Source organism: Urtica dioica, chromosome 9 (assembly GCF_054948205.1).
Source record: "Urtica dioica subsp. dioica isolate 48M chromosome 9, U.dioica_male_clone48M_v1_H2, whole genome shotgun sequence".
Taxonomy (NCBI): domain Eukaryota; kingdom Viridiplantae; phylum Streptophyta; class Magnoliopsida; order Rosales; family Urticaceae; genus Urtica; species Urtica dioica.
The window spans coordinates 21,458,406-21,479,503 of record NC_142764.1 but is presented as its reverse complement, the minus strand read 5'-3'; the positions used below and the strand labels follow the sequence as shown (position 1 = coordinate 21,479,503).

At 36.4% G+C, this 21,098-nt stretch overlaps 1 long non-coding RNA gene across 1 annotated transcript; it reads right to left on the bottom strand.

Moving 5' to 3' along the window:
• Nucleotides 1-19,639: 19,639 nt before the first annotated feature.
• On the bottom strand, nucleotides 19,640-20,541 carry LOC149385758 (uncharacterized). The gene is made up of 2 exons (XR_016301475.1): nucleotides 20,432-20,541; nucleotides 19,640-20,342 (listed from the first exon to the last, which is right to left on the bottom strand). It is a non-coding gene; the product is annotated as an uncharacterized LOC149385758 (long non-coding RNA).
• Between the last annotated feature and the right edge of the window lie 557 nt (nucleotides 20,542-21,098).

Genomic DNA, 21,098 nt, shown 5'->3' with positions numbered 1-21,098 from the left:
CTTTTATCCAATCCTAGTCGTTCTTTCTCCGATGAATCGGATCCTAAAATTCAATATGGTATCAGAGATCTTCCGCTCTTTTTGAGATTTTCAATCATCTTTTTCGCTACTTCTCGATTTTGAGCTCTTTTCCTCTTCGCTATCATGCCGAAAAACAAAGCTTATTCGACAAAGTCGCCAAACAATGGAATTACCAGTAATTAAAGACCTAGATCTGTAATTGATGATTTGTTCTATCTTCATCATTCGGAGTCATCTGGAGGAAATGTTGTTTCCAATGTTCTCATCGGAACGAATTACACGGCGTCGAGTAGATCAAAGCTGATAATTCTTGAAGCCAAGAACAAGCTCGCATACGTTGATGGATCGGTCAAGAAGCCTCCGCCAAAGATCGTGGAGTCAGAACAACAGCACGATCGTGGCCTGGATAATGAATTTGGTGCACATGGAAATCGCTGGAAGTCTTCTCTATGGAGGCACTGCAAGAGACATCTAAAATTATCTTAGAGATCTATTTCAGCAAAGCAATGAGCCAAGATTCTTTCAGTTGAGGCATGAAATCGTTAACCTAGCTCAAGATCATAAGACAATTGGTGTTTACTTCACAAAATTGAAGTCTCTTTACAAAGAATCGTGCGATTTCAAACCTGAATGCACTTGTGCGTGTTCTTGTGGAAGAAAGGCCAAATTGAACGACTACGTTCAATTCGAGTATGTCATGCAATTTCTCATGGGTCTCTTAATAATACCTATGCTCAAACTCGTTGTCAAGTGTTGCCGATGGAGCCAATTCTTCCAATGAGCAAGGTCTATGAACTGCTAACTCAAGAATAGACTCAAAGATTGATTGGAAGTGATGCTCTGTCGTCGATGATCAATCAAACTCACTTGTTATGGTTGTTCGTGAAGATCAGAAGAAGTTCAACGAAAAAGATCGTGCGTTATGCACACACTACAAGATGCTTGGGCACACCGTCGACAAGTGCTATGAAATTCACGGTTATCCACTGGGATATAAGTTCAAGACAAAGACTCAAGCAAATACAGTGGATACTTCAGGAATTGGAGGAAAAATTATACATACCGACATTTATGGTTGCTTCTAACTCCCGACATTTTTCGGTCGGGAGTTTGTGTTTAGTGTATTAAAGGAAAGCACACGAGACACACGCTTAAGAAAGAAACTAAAAGAAGCTCACAGCTCCTTGAAATTATACATACTGACATTTATGGGCCATATAACGTTCCATCACTTGGTGGAGAAAGGTATTTCATCACTTTTATCTACGACTTTTCACGTTATGGATATGTCTATTTGTTGCATGAAAAATCTCAATCGGTAGATACCGTAGAGGTGTTTGTCAATGAAGTTGAAAGAAAATTAGATACAAATGTGAAAATTGTTAGGTCTGATAGAGGTGGTGAATACTATGGAAGATATGATGAAAGTGGATAGCGCCCTGGTCCCTTTGCTAAGTTCCTAGAAAGTCGTGGTATTTGTGCTCAATACACTATGCCAGGAACATCACAACAAAATGGTGTAACAGAAAGTCGTAATCGTACTTTAATGGATATGGTTAGGAGTATGTTAAGCAATTATTCTTTATCCAAATCTTTGTGGATGCATGCTTTAAAGATCGTTGTATATTTATTGAACAATGTTCCCAGTAGGACAGATCTTAAGACACCTTTTGAACTGTGGATGGGAAAAAAACCTAGTTTAAGGCACCTGCATGTTTTTGGTTGCTCAGCGGAAGTAAGAATTTATAATCCATGTGAAAGGAAACTGGACTCAAGAACAATCAGTGGTTTTTTCATTGGTTATCCAGAAAAATCTAAAGGGTATCGATTCTATTGTCCTAACCATAGTACGAGAATTGTCGAAACTGGAAATCATAGATTCATTGAAAATGATGAAATTAGTGGGAGTCTGGAACCACGCAATGTGGAAATTCAAGAAGTTAGAGTGCAAGTACCTTTGCCTCTATCATCTTCTCAAGTTGTTGTTCCTGTTCATGTTGACCATGATAATGATTTGCAAGAACAACAAATTAACGACCAAGCACTACTGAATGATGTTGTACGAAATAAACCTATCTGAGATGAACCACAAGAAGTCGCATTAAGAAGATCTGTAAGGGAACGTAGATCCGCTATTTCTGATGATTATGTGGTTTATCTACAAGAGTTAAAATACGACTCAGTTTCGTTTTCACAAGCCATAGTAAGTGAGAATTCAATTAAGTGGGTAGATGCCATGAAAGAAGAGCTAAAATCAATGGATCATAATGAAATTTGGGACCTTGTTGAATTGCCTGAAGGTTATAAACGAGTCGTGTGTAAGTGGGTCTTCAAGATCAAGCTCGACTCAAATGGCAATATCGAAAGACACAAGGCTCAACTCATAGCCAAATTTTTTACTCAGAAAGATGGTGTTGATTACAAAGAGTCTTTTTCACCTGCCTCTAAAAAGGACTCTCTGATGATTGTTATGGCTATGGTAACTCATTATGATTTAGAGCTCCATCAAATGGATGTGAAAACTGTCTTTCTGAATGAGAATTTAGATGAAGAAGTGTTCATTGATCAACCTGAAGGTTTTGAGATTAACGGAAAGGAACATATGATATGTAAATTGAAGAATTCAATATACAGACTTAAACAGGCTTCCCGACAATGGTACCTTAAGTTCAACGATATCATCACATCTATTGGATTTAAAGAAAACATCGCTGATCGATGTATATATCTGAAGATCAGTGGAAGTAAGTTTATATTTCTGGTTTTGTATGTTGACGACATCTTGCTTGCTACTAATGATCTTGGTTTATTACGTCAAACCAAGGATTTTCTCTCTAAGAACTTTGAAATGAAATATATGGGTGAGGTATCCTATGTGATCGGAACAGAGATATCTCGTGATAGATCACAATGATGGTTGTGATTGTCTCAGAAAACATACATTAATAAAGTTCTTGAGAGATTCAAAATGGACAAGTGCTCTGCAAGTGTTGTTCCAATTCAGAAGGGAGATAAATTTAGTCTCAATCAATGTCCAAAGAATGAATTGGAACACAAACAAATTGAACAAATTCCTTATGCATCTATTGTTGGAAGCTTGATGTATGCACAGACTTGTACCAGGCCAGACATCAGTTATGTTGTCGGAATGCTGGGCAGGTATCAAAGTAATCCTGGAATAGATCATTGGAAAGATGCAAAGAAAGTACTGAGGTATATGCAAGGAATGAAATATCATATGCTCACTTATAAGAGATCTGATCACCTTGATGTGATTGGATATTCAGATTCAGATTTTGCCGGATGCGTGGATTACAGAAAATCCACTTTTGGCTATTTGTTCTTTTAACCAAATTAGTGATTTCATGTAAGTGTGAAGCAGTTTGTCATTGCTGCATCCACTATTGAAGCTGAATTCGTAGCATGCTTTGAGGCTACGATTTATGGTTTATGACTGCGGAACTTTATTTCAGGACTTGGAATTGTCGACTTTATCGCCAAGCCGCTGAAAATTTATTGTGATAATTCCACAACAAGTCTTCTTTTCTAAGAAAGACAAGTATTCGAAAGGTGCTAAGCTTATAGAATTGGAATACTTTATCGTTAAAGAAGAAATTCGAAAACAAAATGTGTCAATCGAGCACATTAGCACAAAGCTTATGGTTGCAGATCCATTAACAAAAGGATTGCCCCCTAAGGTATTTACTGATCATGTTGAAAGAATGGGGATCCTTGGATGTCATTCTTGACGTAATGTATGTTTTACGTGATTGAAACTTTGAGATCGTTTATTTTATTTTTGATATGAAGTAATAAATCTTGTTTTTATGATTAGTATATACATGAATGCATTATATGATCAAGATTCGTTGTGTCTCTAACAAAGACATTATTGTCGGACCGTTATGAATACATTACTATGTGTCATGTTAAGTGTGAAGCTAGTATTGTGATACATGGAAGGGACTATGTCGACAAATTGACGTACAACCGCTATGATCCTTATTAGTTTTCATGCTTAATAATGGCTTTATGATGTAACCAATAATATGTTGGATTTATCTTATACTATGCGCAATTGTGTTTATTATTAAGTCATATTCTATGACACATGGGCCAGGTGGGAAAATGTTAGACTTTATTTTATAAAGCCACATATGTGTATGGCCCAAGTGTAATAGCAATTAGTGGGCTTAATATATAATAAGATTAAATCATATTGGTTAATTAAAATAAAGGTAATTTCCCTATATACTCTGATGGTGAGTCTATATAAAGCTAACCCTATGGATTGGTTCTCTCAAGCCATTGCGCAGTTTTCCTGAGCCATCACAAGAAAGCTATCAAGACTAAAGCGGTCAAGAGGAAGAAACTAATTCCGGTGATTCCGCCACCGTCTCTGTTGCTCTCATCATGGATCGATGTATGTTTTCCTGAATCTTTAATGATCTGTGAAAATCATCTAGTTCTAAGATCTTGGCTAATTAGGATCGTTTAAATTATGCTTATATCTAATTCGCATTTTTTTTATCTTGAAATTCAAGCAAAGAACACGACGAACACAAAGAACTTGAAGATCACGAATAACGCGAGAGACTCGACGAACGTGACAAACACGAAGAATATAAAAAGCGTACTATTGGCGAAGAGACGGAAAACTTAAAACGTCTTTTCGGAGAGACAAAGACGACAAAAAGAGAAGATATTCATCACACACTTAACCTACGTGCGATCTTAAAGTCCGACTCTAAATCGATTCACAGACAAAACAGCGTTAAGAAGTTGAATTTCAGCTAAATATTAAAAATATTGTATAAAAAAATATAGATATTCGAAACGGTATTAAATATTGTATTAAACTAGACCGAACCAGTCTCTACCATTTTGATCTGACTTCATTTACTTTATTCTTTGATCTAGTCTAATTTTAATTTGTTCAAATCGGTTAAAATAGTTTTGTGTCTCTGACTCAAGACTTCATAAAAAAAAAAACATCCGAAGCTATAATTAGCTTATGAGCCAAACAAATTATATGGGATTCATATTAGTAAATTTGGGCAAATTTTATTTTGTATAGAAATAAAAGAGGATATCTATGAGCAGTTTTTGACAATATTATTGTAGAATTGAGTGTTTCATAAAATTGAGCGTCAAACTGGTCGGGTCAGCCCGATCCTTTTTTCTCAAACCCGAGAGGCCCGAGTAGGGGTCCGACTAAAATATTTTTATTGAAAGATCGGGTCGGGCCAGACCTAAGGAGTAAGAATTTAGGTCCAACCCATGACTAAGTCTTCGTCCATCGGAGTCAAGGTCCGGGCCTGGACCTGGGCTTCAAAATTGTCTAAACCAAACTTCAAAAAGCCTGAACCTAGAATCATAAACACTGATTATACATATATATATATATATATATATATATATATATATATATATATGTTTTTTTAAATTTAAAATGGTTGGGCCTGAACCGAACCTAATTAGAGTCTGAGCTGGACGCGCGTTGAGTTTTTCCAGGCGTGAGGGCATGTACCCAAGACTCAACCTTGACCCTTCAACATACTCGGTTCGACCCGGCCTCTTTTCAAAAAAAGGGATGGCGCCGATTCAAAACATCCAAAAAGAGGGTCGAGTCAGTTAGTATGCGTACGGCCCGACCTAACTAATAGCACTATAAAAGCGTAAGTAGAAATTTTTTAAAGGTAATTTAGAGCGGGTGCCCGTTGAAAGTTTGGTCAAAATTCGTTTAATAACGCATGCAAAATATTAGCACAAACGTAATACATGTTCAAATAACTTGCAAAAAAAAAAATAATAATACTATGATCCACAATCCCCCGTAAACATATATATTAGCACAATTACACGTATAAATTTTGAAATAGATAATATAAACGAAAGTACAAAAGCTTAGTCTTAACATCTTGAGTGAGATTAAAAAAAGAAAAAGAAAAAAAAGAGCAGCTTCCAAGTTCTAACTATATATTAATTTTAAAAGATTACTTTTATTATTATTTAAGAAATTAATTACCAAAGCAAGATTCATGATCTGGACTTAGTTTCTACTTAAACTGGTATAGTTTCTACTTTAGGTTTATGATGGCTTGATCTCCATCCGCCCCGACCAGGCACCCACTCTCCAGCATGCTTGTTTCTAAACTTCTGCAGCAGTTCAACTATTAACAAGGCTGGGAAATCTGAGAATGTGTCAGCAGCGGGTGCGGAAGAGAACGTGTCATTTTTAAAAAGTCGGATGATTATAATAAGTTACTAAGAGAATTGACTTATAATGAATTTATGATTATCTTATGATTATTAACTACATTATTATTATTTTTTTATTATCAATGTATTTTCAATCCATATATAAGAGATACTATTTGATCGTGCCGTATGGTGTGCCAACATACTGTTTACATGCTTTAGTTATGATCCTATTTTTATGATGCCATTCAGCTTAGCAATCATTTAATTTACTAAATAAATATTGGTAAAACAAAATTGTATCATGGATGGCTTTGCTCACTAAAAAGTGAAGTTTATTTTCTTCTCTATTTTGTTAATGTGGACTACTCAAGCTACTGCGCAACTGCAAATGACTCTTTTATATTTGCGCAGCCCTTTCTCTTTTTTTTTTCTTTAAAAAATGCCCGTATAACTTATTTTCTTCACAGTGACTCCTAAGGGTATTTTATTTGTTCTTATCGTGAATTATTTCAAATTGCTCATATGTATACATTACGCATATTTTTGCAGATATGTCCTCAAAACTTATTTTTTAATGTGGAACCCCTAACGGTATTTTATTTGTGTAGTTTTATTTGAAAATTGCTCATTGTGAATTATTTCAGATTTAAATAATACGAATTTTGTTGTTGTAAGTTGATTTAAAATTTAAATCAATAGAGAATTATTTAACTCGTATATCAGGTTCACAAACGCTATAATAATAGCGTTGATCAATTATGTATCATAAATGTATTGATCACGTTTTGACAATATTGTCACAAAATTGAGTGTTCCACAAACTTGAGTGTCAAAAGGGCCTGGTCAACCCAGCTCAGCCTTTTTTTAAGTCCAAAAGAGGCATGGATTTGGGCCCGACCCAAAACTTTTAATTGGAAAATCGAGTTAGGCCGGGCCTAAGGAGTATGATTTTAGACCTAACCTAGAACCAAGCCCTCGACTCTCGAGGCCAAGGGCCAGGCTTAGACCGGACTAGTTTTATTTGAAAATGACTCATTGTAAATTATTTCAAATTTAAATAATACGAATTTTTTTTTGTTGTTGTAAATTTGATTTAAAAATTAAATTATTAGAGAATTATTCAACTCGTATATGTCTTTCACAAACGCTATAATAACAGTAAGTGTTGACCAATTATTTTTATACATGGATGTGTATGAGTGTTATTTTATTTTTATTCTTTGAATTGGTAACGGCTAAAAGTGTACTACTTTTTTTTAATATGTTATAAAGATAAAATACAAAATTAATTTTTATTTTTTCAAAACAAGCCACTAGCGATCATATGAATGAGAGAGATAACAAGTAATGGCTATGGCTTCATATATATTATCTATATATGTAACGAATTCATTATATGATAATGTTTTGTTCTTTTCAAAATGAAGTGGCTGACTAATTCGGAGGGACATTGCACTCTACGGGGAAACCAAAGCCCGAGTTCCAGACCATTCAACATATTTAAGTTATGCCTGCTACATAATATTATTTCTTCCTCAACTAAACTACTAGTGTTAATTTTCCTTACATTGTGATTGTTCCGTATTGACTAATAATAAATTTTGTTATGTAAATATGACGTATATTTTCCGACTTACAACAGGAATGGCCCGACCTAGTTGTCCGACCAGTGACGGACCTAAATTTTGGGAATATGGATGTAACAAACATATCACTTGTTCTATCAGAGCGTTTAAGCATGCTGCTTATTTCGAGTCCATTTAAAAGCTTAAAAGGGACGTAAACGTGACTGAGGTTCTATCATAATTTGAATGACCATGTTAGTCTCTAGCTTTTTCCTTTTATGTATAGTAGTTTATAATACAAATACAAAAGTATATAACCTTTTAAGAACAATCCCACAAAAATTCAAAGCCGGTAAGGTTTAGGCCTTGGTGGATATCAAAGCAGCCATTAATAAAAAATTAGTGTTGCACCAGAGTCAATATGATGCTCAAATGTGTGACCGAGAAGACGTTGTCGAAGATGGTTCCAGATGGAGGAGTCAAATGTGTGACCGGATCCGAAGGATTGACAACCCAAAAAAAGGGTGCGAGCAGGGCCGGACCAAACTCACCGGGGGCCCTAGGCGAATCAATATTTTGGGGCCCTAAAATACTAATAAAAATTTAAATTTTCAGGGTAAAAATGTAATTTTTTTTTTAAAAAGGGCCAAAAGTGTAAATTTTTAGGGTAAAAAATATAAATTTTCTTAAAAATAGGCAAAAAAGTGTAAATTTTTGGGGCCCATCCACATATGGGGCCCTAGGCCTGGGCCTAGCCCGCCTTAGCCCAGGGCCGGCAGTGGGTGCGAGACTCGGGATCCATCGTCAGAGCAAAGAATCATCGCGAGATGAGAGAAACACGATTCACTAGAGTTTTCGTGGCCATTACCAGCGACTCAAGGATGTCCATCAACCGGAAAAGAACCGTCGACGTCAAAACTTGGGCGGAGCAAAGAACCGTGGCGGTATAGAAGAAACACGATTCACCGGAGTTTTTGTGGCCATATTACCAGCGACTAAAGAATGTTTATCAACCAGAAAAGAACCGCCGACATCGAAACTTGGGCGGAGCAACTTCACTATCGGAGCAAAGAACCGTCGCGAGATGGGAGAAACATGATTCACCTGAGTTTTTGTGGCCATTACCAGCGATTCTAGGATGTTCATAAACGAGAAAAGTACCGCCGACGTTGAAACTTGGCGGAGCAACTCACAGACAACCACCGCGGGAACATTGTCTCAATTAAAACAGCACTCAAAATCATATTCTTTGAAGATTTATTGACATCTAGGAAAATATGGACAAATATGTCAATAAATTTTCAAAGAAAAAAAAAATTAGACTTCAAAAACTTGATAAGAAACCTCGAAATTAGTTCTCAGATTTTCCTCAAACTTCACGTACCACTTGATTTCGTTTATGACATATATTTAATGTCAAGCCCTAAACCATTAACATTGAAACAATAAAAAAAAATGAAAAACAAAATCAACATGATGAACAAAGAACTATGAACTAGTAAAATGAATCCAATATTTGAAAAACCCTAGAGAGAGATTATTAATGATGAAGTGTATTTTAGTACCCCAAAAATTAATCACTCTTTATATTATAGTCATAGTTTTAGAATAAAAAGTAATTAATGTATTTCGGTTTAAAACTATGTAACTGATTTTTTATTAACCATGGCAAATATATAATAAACCATATACCTAAATTAGGTCTTCATCAGCGTTAAAAGAATCATCTCGTCGAGATATTCATATTGGTACCCAATTTATTTATTAACATGTCTAGATATCACGAGTTGTGCATTTATTTAATTTATAAAATAATTATTATTATAGAAATTGCCATATCTACCACCACTTCAATAACAATTTCCAATAATCCACTAAAACATAATTTTGACCAAAAATACTACTTGACTTTGTGTGGAAAACCAAAAATACCCTTCATTTTAATATTTTTTACATTTTAACCTAAAACTAAAATCAGTTTATTATTTTTTTAATTTCTCTGTTTTAATATCTCTCTCTCTCTCTCCCTAACCGAGTCTCATATCCTCTCTCTCTCTCTCTCTCTCTCTCTCTCTCTCTCTCTCTCTCTCTTATTCAAACTCACCCAAAATCACCGAAGAAACCCTTCTTCTTCTCTGAATCGCGACAGAAACCCTTGCCCGAACACGAATCCCTTCACGAATCCCTTCTTCTTCTCTGAATCGCGACCAAAACCCTTGCCAGTCCGAGCGGATTTTTTTGCCAATCCGAGATGATTTCCAAGCGAAGGTTGAAGCCAATCTGAGCCTCGTCTTTGCCAATCCACCAACTCTCTCTTCAGACTCTTCTTGGTTAGTTTTAATGTTATTTTTTACGATTTATTTCGCTTTTGTGTATGTTTATTCTGGGTATGTTTAAGTTTGACGGAAAAATAAGGTTTTCGTGATTCTGGGTAATTTTTGAAGTTGTTCAGCAAATGTCAACAGTTGACATCAATTGTTGACATCTTATGTCAACAGTTGATATCAAATGTTGACATATATTTGTCGGGGATGATTCCCCCATATAACCATATAAATGCGGAAAAGTAATTAATTACGCTAATCATGAGCTAATTAATTCAATGATTATATGACAAGATCTAGATTTACGTTAATTAAAAATTATAAGAGAGCATATAAGTCAAGCAACCGAAACAAGAGTAAACGAGTACTTACATTGATTTTCGGTTCACGAACTGAAAGCTTTCACAATCCGTCTTCATCTTGAACGTACAAGCCTCCACACGATCAAATAAGGGACTCTACTTCAAGGACTCGATGTGATGACACCTTAGTCTTCCGAAACGTAATCTCCGAGACGAATAAGAAAGATGAGTGGGCACGGTCTTTATCTCACTAGATCACGAAACTAGGTGTTTCGAGATCTCTCTCTCTCTTATTTTACTAAGAACGGAAACGAATTTCCGAGGGGAAGAGAAGCAGAAGTGCACGGCCAAGGGAGGGCTAGGTTGCACGAAATTTCTCTCAAAAATTGCTTCAAATAATTGCTTCTTTTTGTCTTCTCATGAACCCCTATTTATAGTAGTAAAAAGGAGATATTCATGGAATCTTCCAGAATATTTTATTTCCTTTTATTGTGTTCACACTAGTGGATTAAATCTAGGCCATTGGATCTCAACTAGTGAATCCTACTTTTTCTCTCATCCATCAGATCAATATCTATGGGATATTATTCTTTTATTTAAATAGAGAATAATTTATTTAGTGAGATAATAAAGCTAAATATTCTCCTAAATATTTTCCTTTAAATAAGGAGAAAATATAGGACAATATCTTATATTTTTCTCTCTCCTTTATTTAAACAACTAAAGAGAAAATATTGGTAAATACCAATATTGTAAAATTCGAATTTTAGGCACACGGCCAAGGGGGGATTTGCGCAAACCCTAGTGCCAAAATTCCCAAATTCGATTTTTCATGTGTGCAAGGCCCAATTGCTTAAAACTCAATTAATCATTTATTTACTTGGTCCAACAATAAACAAATAATTAATAATTGTTTATTTACTTGATCAAACAATAAATAAACAATTCTACCATAAATATTTATTTAATTATGCGAATACCCGTTTTTCAGAATTAATGTTGTCAATCATAATTACAGCAAGTGAGATTAATAATAATAAACATTATTATACGAAAGTTCTTATTCTCCTTTATCAGAGCCGAATCGGGGACTATGGACCTAGTAATAGAAGCTTAACAAATCCGATGAAAAAGACGAAATAGTCCTTTCTCTTTTTCCATCGATTCGTTTAATCTTGGTCAAATACTCCACCTTGTAAGCCAAGACTGAACTCTCCTTTATACTAGAATTATATTTACTCATCGTGACGAGTGTCCACTGATATAGTCAGTTCGTGATCAAGATCCTCCAGGTTCAACCCGTGTCAAGAGAAGTCAATTTTTCCGTTATACTTCTCTTGATACATATCAGCCCTAAGCATTGTTGCTTCCCCAGCGAAAGATTATTTCGAACGTTACTTACTTCGAAAGTGCGCGCAATCTATCGGTTCTGGAATCAACCCTTAGGTGAGAGAACATTAACCTTCTTTCAGGAAGGCTGGATTCTGTATCTGTAAATCATTTCCCACTCGAATTATGCTCTGAGAAAAACTCCCAAGACATAAGCTGTGATTAGCATGAATATATAGCCTTTTAGCGAATGAGTCAAAGAGCTCAGTAACATAACCCAGTGTCCATGATCACTTCAGGATTTAGATGAAGTCTCACTGTGACCATCATAGTGGCCTCGGTTAGTGTGTCGTAACGGTCCTTAAACGACACATCTACACCAAGACCTGTCCGGGTCGTACACTTACCACAAGTGTAGAATGCTCCCACATAGTGATCAGCCTTCACCCATGTGTTCCACATATATGACTTTAGATATAGTTTTCCAGGCGTATATCAGTCATCGACCATGTTTTAGCACACCGCCCGAACTCAGGTGCCCAACACGTGACTCAGTTAAATACGGAGGCTATGGAATAATGAATGTTTAATAAATCTCATTAAATAAGAAATAATGCTTTCAATTCAAATAGATAATAAATGTCAAACTTTATTTTATTAATAATTTCAACGAGAATTTACATAAGTATCTTCTCGTGGGCAAGAATTCCTAACAATATTGTTGATGTATAATGTCAACAGTTGACATCAACTGTTGACGTCTATTGTTGACATATGAAGTCAACAATACTAACTTTACCTTTGTTTATTTGTACGCAGTGATGGCGAAAATTTATTTATTATTCAAGCATATTGGTACTTGGGTTGAATCTGGTCGGTATCATGAGAAAGGATCTTTCGGAACTATGGTGCCGTCTGAAGTAAACTTCGCTAGTTTGATGCAAATAATTTACGCGTATTTGCGTTTCATATGTGATGGCTGGTGCAATGATACCTGTTGAGATAACCAACGACGACACTCTGAAATGTTATTTATAGTTGAGGAGAAAGAGGGAAGATAACATGGAGAAATTACAATTGATATTGGAAGTAAATGAAAAACCATCGGGGCTCGATTCTCCAAGAGTTGGATCCACTCGCAACAGCCGTGATAGTGGTTGTGACGGAATCCCCTTATGCCATCAATACCTGAGGAGGGGTGTGATTCGGTCTTAACTCATGAATCAGCAATTCGTTCTACATTAGGATTGGATGACATTAGATTGTCAGATAATGAGACACAACAACAACAACGACGAGGCTTCCCACCACGAAACCCAACTCATCCTCCACCACCACGAAACTCTCATCCTCAACCACCACGAAACTCCCCCCTCCACCACCATGAAACTCTATGTCTCCACCACTACGAAACTCCCCTCCTCCACCGCCACAAAACTGCCCTCCTCCGCCGCAAAGAACAAGTCATCCACCGTCCCCTCCACATAGCATGCCAAGTTGCTCTACTACGAGAGAGGACACTCTTATTTTGGATGGTGATTCCCATGTATTTATTGAGCGTTATGCATTGTACTCGGATAAAAAGACTTTAAAGAAACACTTGATGTTGTTCGTCATAAGCAACAACTTCTCGTATATGACAAAGAGCTCGGACAAAAACACCTTGCACGTTGTTTGTCCGGGAGAGCGTTGTAAATGAGCTGTTCGAGCTGTGAGAAAGGAAAACACACACATATTTCAAATTAGAAGGTAAACTCTCTTTGTTGAATTATGAATTTGAATTAGAGTTATCAACTGTTGACATCAACTACTGACGTCAATTGTTGACATCTGTGAATTATTTGTCCTCTGTTGACAAAGAATAAATAATTCACAGATGTCCCGTTGGAGAACAATTCCCTGAACAGTCCACCTTCGGCCGGCTCGATATAATCCAAGGATGGGACGTCCCCATGGCATAACTCTAAGATATAACAGAAATCCTCTCTTGTGAAACCCCGCGGTTCTCCCCCGAGCTCTATAAAGAGAGTATCTTCACTCTCTTCTTTACCACTAAAGTAACCGACCCTCATCAACAAATGGTTAATGATCTTTGAGGATCGGGTGACCCTTCGGGACGTCCAGAAACTGGCTAAACAAGAATTGCTGAACATCGCCTTCACTTCTGGACCCATAGCTGCTGATTTATCGAACGTCTCAAGCGTTTCATAAAAACTGAGATTATGATCCACCACATTTGATTCAGAAATGTACCTCCTCCACCCTTGAATACCGCAACAAATAAGATAAGAATTAACACGAGCACAACACAATCTCAAACATTTTGATAATAAATTAGAGACTTATAACCATGCATTAATCAACAGAATTGATAATGTTCTAATTATTAGACATGTAATCTCCAAGCACAATTTCACACAATTTTAGCCATGTTTTGTACTGATCTCCAAGCACAATTTCAAAGTTGCAAGTTTTGGATATCACTCACAAACTTTATGCGACCATTTACAAATACAAGAACAGTACCATAGAAAATCCAAGCGAGCATGACAAAACCGACCATTTACCAGTAATTAATATTATAAAAAAAAAATTAAATCGCTACCAACTATTACCAATTATATCTTGATCCTTTATGAAACATATTTTTTCTATAGCAGATGTTGCAAAGCAAAGATTACTGGATGGGCAAACTCGTTGTAAGATAATAATTTGCATCGACACTCGAGGAATCATGTATCTTCATATTCTCGACTTAAGGTTATACACCGCGAGCTTAAATCCTGTAATGGCGTTGTTAGATGACGATATGCAACCAAAACTATCAGATTTTGGTATGGCTAAAATGTTATTGATGAAACCCAAGGGAACACCAAGAAAATCGTTGGTACCTAGTAAGTAATCTTAATTTGATAAATTCTGCAATTTCAAATTTCTCATAACTTATCTGTATTACCAACGAGTAAATAAAGATTATGCACAAAAGAAAGAGAAAACCACAATGCACAAAAGAATTTCATGCTCGTACCCATTAAATCGCATAAATGAAAATGCAAACCTTCAGTTCGGCGTTGGGTTTCAGGCCACGGCAGGGCTTCTTCATAGTCTTCTTTATGTTCACATTGGGCGAAACAGTTGTTTTCCTTTTCCGGGCCTGTGGAGAAGGGTTTGGCGTGGTCGCTCCGGACTCCTCCGGTTGTTTGGGCCCTGTCGTCCTAGGACTCTTTCGCGTTGTGGGTTCGAGAATAGGGTTGAGTGGGTCAAACATGGCGACTTGAGGGACTGGTTTCGCGATTCAGAAGGATTCGGGGAGAAGGAGAAGAGATTCGTGGTTCCGTGCAAGGGATTCGTGGAGAAGAAAAACAAGAAGAAGGGTTTCGGTCGCGATTCAGAGAAGAAGAAGGGATTTGTGTTCGAGCAAGGGTTTCAATCGCGATTCAGAGAAGAAGAAGGGTTTCTTTGGTGATTTTGGGTGAGTTTGAATAAGAGAGAGAGATAGTGAGAGAGAGATAGAGAGATATAGAGACAGAGAAATTAAAACATAGAAATTAAAAAATAATAAATGTTAACTGATTTTGGTTTTAGGTTAAAATGTAAAGAATATTAAAGTGAAGGGTATTTATGGTTTTCCACACAAAGCCAAGTAGTATTTTTGGCCAAAATTATGTTTTGGTGGATTATTGGAAATTGTTATTGAAGTGGTGGTAGATATGGCAATTTCTCTTATTATTAACTCAACATGTGTCGAGAATCAGACATGTATAAAAAAATACACATAATTCTATGGAACTCATCTTCTCATTTTGAAGGTAGAGTGCTTGTTATAGCGTAGCATTCATCTTATTCGTTTGTTCTTATTTTGTTTCATGGAAGTTGTAGAAATTTGTGAGATTGATTATTCTTATTAAATAAGGAATTTCATTTTCTTGAAAAGCATATATCGATCAAGAAATGTCGGTTAAAGAGCTCAAAAAGATAAGTTCGGCGCTCATCGACATGGACGAGCTCAACGCTCTACAAGCCAAGCACAGGGAATCAGAAAAACTCCACGTTCATTGCTCACCGAGCACTTTCCTCAATACGAAGACTATCTCGATGCCCATGGTAAGAGCTGGGAGGAATCTCTGGCGTTCCTCCGGCGACTCGACGAGAGGCTCGACCAATGCAAAGAGACGTTCCACCGTGGGGTTTCCGATTTCCCGTCCCCGAAGGACTATTCCACGGCCGTGAAGCGGTTCTCATGGGTCTGGAGAGAAGAGTCCGATAGAGGCCATGAGAGAGCTTGGAGCCTCAACGAGTGGCTGATCCCACAACCCGGCCAAGAGATTCCGGTCAGGCTCGCAGATTTCGATCTCGGGACGCGATACTTTGCCCTAATCGCAGAGTCATCGAGCGATAGGGAGGAGCTTCGTCGAAAGATTTGCAAGGTTGTGGCGGCGATCGGGTGCCTGAAAGTGGAAGAAGATCGCTCAACGGTGATCAATGACATGTTCTTGCTTGCGATCGGAGACGCCGAGGTACGTACAGCCCTGCAAACCATAGGTTGTGTTTGGTAGTTAACTCAAAAAGTTTTTGTTTTCTATTTTCTAATTTTTGTAGTTGTATTGAAAAATTATTTTGCAGTTGTTTTCAAAAAGCTGTTTGGTACAGTTTTCATTTTTGTTTTTGAGAAAGTGAAAAAACTGAAAAAAAAAAAAAAAAGTGTTTGGTATAGTTTTCATTTTTGTTTTTGAAAGAATGAAAAGAGAAGATGAGGAGAAGGAGAAGATAAGAGAATAAATTTTTTTCCAAAAACACATTTTATTTGTTTTCAGTTTTTTTTACTTTTTTACAAAACAACTTTAAAAATTTTTGAAAATTTTTTCCGGAAAATTAAACCAAACACATTTTCGTTTTTTGTTTTCAAATTTTTCAACTCAAAAACAGTTTTTGAGAGGAGAACCAAACATGCCCATAGCTTTTTATTTCTTCAAATTTTCCTCCGATCTACTTCTTATATCATAGTAGTTCATTTTTTTTAACCCATTTTGTTACATCTTTTTAAAACCATGCTTACAACTTAGTTATGTTTATAATTTTATTTAGTACGTTTTAGTTTTCAATTTTTTTTTTCTTTTTTGGTACTTTGTGATTTGGTACTGGGTACATGACTTTATTATTTTTCTGTAAAAATTATATATTGATTTTATGCATATAGTTTATTAAGGCGTCGTCGTTGGACAAGGCAGGGGAATGGAGGCAATGACGACCACAGCGATGGATCCGGGGTACCAATACCCGCCATGGGCGATCCCGTCAAAGAGAGGTACTTTTGCTCCTTCTGCGGAGCAAAGTTCCGATCGTGACACCGAGTAGAGAGGTGCCGTAAAGAGCATGGAAGTCTGCTAGGCCGCCATTGTCTTCTCTGCAACATTCTACACAACGACATAGCCCAGAATGTTGCCCATCCATGCGAGACTACAATTCAGCGTTACACCCTCTTGGAGCGTTTTTTGTTGAAATTTCTTCGTAGAAACCCCTCTTACAGATAGAAATCTTTCAATGCGAAAGCTAGATCTACTTTGTCATTGCAAAATCACTATAAACCCAAATAAGGGGCGTGTTTACAATATACACTTAGCTTAAAGTGTTTCTTGGTGGGTTGAATAGAATACACCCTATGGACCCTTATTTATACACTTTTGGAGTTCACAAAGTTGCTCTCCATTTCTCATGTGGGACTTTTTCACTCCTATTGTTTTAGGCTCCACACCTCTAACAGTTTTTGCTCTGAGCCGGCGTTGGGAGCAGATTGTACGCGGGGTTTTTAGACTTCGAAGCTCGGGATCGAAAAATTCCCTTAGAGCAAAAGCAGCTTCAGATGAGATTGAAAATTTTTCTTTTTCCCCTGTGTATTTTTTTTAGGTTCTTTAAATACTTTCATGAATTCTTTTGAAATTCGTGTCTTATTTTTTAGGCAGTTTGAAATACCTTTGAGTGTTTGATGGTTCGTCGTGTTGTGATAATTTTGTAGGATAAGTTACAAAGGCCAATAGGCCTAAGCTTGTCAAAAGACATGGCATCTTCATACCGCTCAATATATTTTGGAGTTTTAGGTTTATTCTCTCTGTTTTGGGTTTCTTATGTTGTACGGAAAACCTTTCCGTTGGTCTTAGCTTTTTTTTTATTATCGTTTTGTTGCCTTTTTTTGTCGTCTTTAACTTTTAGTCGATATAAACGACTAGTCGTCTGTGGCTTTAGTCGTTTTAAACCAACTCATGTAGTAGATGAGAATTTAAATCCTTCATTCAGAAATAAGAAATTACGGGTGCATTTGTTTATCAACTCAAAAACTGTTTTTGAGTTTTCAAGAAGTGAAAATAGGAAACAAAACTGGAAAATGTGTTTGGTAAGGTGTTTTCGGAAAAAAAATTTCAAAAAATTTTGAAGTTGTTTTGGAAAAAAGTAAAGAAAACTGAAAACAAATAAAATGTGTTTTTGAAAAAAAAATTCTTCTCTTCTCTCCTCTTTCTCCTCATCTTCTCTTTTCATTCTTTCAAAAACAAAAATGAAAACTATACCAAACACTTTTTTCAGTTTTTTCACTTTCTCAAAAACAAAAATGAAAACTGTACCAAACAGTTTTTTGAAAACAACTGCAAAATAATTTTTCAGTACAACTACAAAAATTAGAAAATAGAAAACAAAAACTTTTTTAGTTAACTACCAAGCACAACCTTCAATTTTCATTCTTCTTCTCTCTCACCACTCATCTCTCTCAAATCCTCGTCGTTCTTGTTCCGATATATCGGATCCTAAAATTCAATATGGTATCAGAGCTCTTCCGCTCTTTCTGAGATTTCCGATCATCTTTTTTGCTACTTCTCGATTCTGAGCTTATTCTTTCCTCTTCGCTATCATGACGGAAAATGAAGCTTCTTCGACGAAGTCGCCAAACACTGGAATTACCAGTAATCAAAGACCTAGATCCATAATTGATGATCCACTCTATCTTCATCATTCGGATTCATCTGGAGGAAGTCTTGTTTCCAATGTTTTCATTTGAACGAATTACACGGCGTCGAGTAGATCAACGCTGATAATTCTTGAAGCCAAGAACAAGCTCAGATTCATTGATGGATCGGTCAAGAAGCTTCCGCCAGAGGATCCAGAATTTGTTCAGCTATAGAGTCAGAACAACAGCACGATCGTGACCTGGATAATGAATTCGGTGAGCAAGGAAATCGCTGGAAGTCTTCTCTATGAAGGCACTGCAAGAGACATCTGGAATGACTTAGAGATCTATTTCAGCAAAGCCATGAGTCAAGAATCTTCCAGTTAAGGCATGAAATTGTTAACCTAGCTCAAGATCGGAAGACAGTTGGTGTTTACTTTACAAAATGAAGTTTCTTCATGAAGAATTGTGCGAATTCAAACCTGGATGCACTTGTGCGTGTTCTTGTGGAAGAAAGGCCAAATTGAACGACTACGCTCAATTCGAGTATGTCATGCAATTTTTCATGGGTCTTAATGAGACTTATACACATACTCGTGGTTAAGTGTTGCTGATGGAGCCAATTACTCCAATGAGCAAGGGTCTATGCACTCCTAACTCAAGAAGAGACTCAGAGATCAATTGGAATTGATGCTTTGTCGTCGACTGATCAATCAAACTCACTTGCTATGGCTGTTCGTGAAGATCAGAAGAAGTTCAAAGGAAAAGATCGTCCGTTGTGCACACACTGCAAGATGCTTGGGCACACCGTCGACAAGTGCTATAAAATTCACGGTTATCCACAAGGATACAAGTTCAAGACAAAAACTCAAAGCAAATACAGTGGATACTTCAGGCATTGGAGGGAAAATTTGAAGGTTCAACTAAAGAAAATACATTATAATTGGCTAGAATGCAGTGACTTATTAAACCTTTAACTATTTTGCTAAAAACTTGCTTTGTACAAAAAATCCAGTAAAAAATGATACAAGAGATGGAAAACATTCAAGGTAGCATCTAATTGAAGACAATTTGACTTTTTGAAGTGTGCGAGACATTCAGCAGTGTTCCTTGGACATGAGGTCGAAACTTCACTCCAAATAGGGGCGGCTCTTTCAAATGGTGGTGTTCCACAGATGCAGAGGCTGTTCATTCAATGGCCAAGCTAGAGGTAATTTCACTCTTGCCTTTGGTGTCAAACTTTCAATCACTCGCCTGGTTTTAATTATGCTCTGTCGAGGATCCAGAATTTTTAAGTGGACCTCAGATGCATCAAGGTCAATTTTTTGAGGTCTGTGCTGAGTACTAATTGTATTTACATTTCCATTTCCATTTCCAACTAACTAGATTGTAGTGATAATTAGTGTCCATTATCTAAAAACTCATATTGAAATGGAAAAAGAATCTCAATGACACTGTCTCACCAAATTCCTAAAGACGAATGAAAACACCAAGGTAAACAGAAATAGAAGCAAACCAGAGTATGTACATGTGTTGTGGTCCTCAAGAAGCTTTGGTCCCCCGAACCCTCAGATCGGTCAGCTGGTAGTCCTAGTGCCATCGGACCATCATGGAACAGGATTGGCTGGTCTTGCTCCAAGTTCTAGAGCGCCGAGAGAAAAGTCTTGCCCAAAAATACTGATATATTAGTTACTAATCAATTATAACGCAGACCAACAGATTACTAGAGGGATTAATCAAATTGAAGATGACCTTGGCCCTTGGCTCGCTGAGATGGATCTTCGTTCATTAATAAATGCTTCGTCGATAATTTCAAGTTCATGTGGACCAAGTAATGCACTCAGAAGAAGAAGAGGATTCCTTTTTTTTTCTTTTTTCTTTTTTTTTTTCAAGTTACGATTTATTTACGTTCTTCTTGATGTTGTTCACAAAAAAAAAATCAAGTCTACTTTATATTTAAGAAGAAGAAAATTAAATAGAACAAAATTTTGGTCCCAAAAAGAAAATCTCGTTTATGGAACATTCTAATAGCGCACATTTATGATATTTTAAGATAAAGCATAAAAAAAATGACCAAACATTACAATTTGGACTTTGAGTTTCATAGACCAGGCATTTATTTTATATTTTTGTTTCTTAATAACTATTAACACAATAAAAAAAATATAAAAAAAAAACTATTTGTACAAGGAATACAAAAAACATTCAAAACAAAATTAAAGAATTAATTAAACTATATATTAATAAATGAGTATCAATTTTTATTACACCTATAACATTTCATTTACATGCAATACTCATTATACCTATATCATTACTAGGCTCTGGGCTGTCGAAATCATTAGTAAAATATACACAATTCGATTGACACCCCTTAAAATTAGAAGCATCTACACAAATTGATGAATTTTCAAAGCTC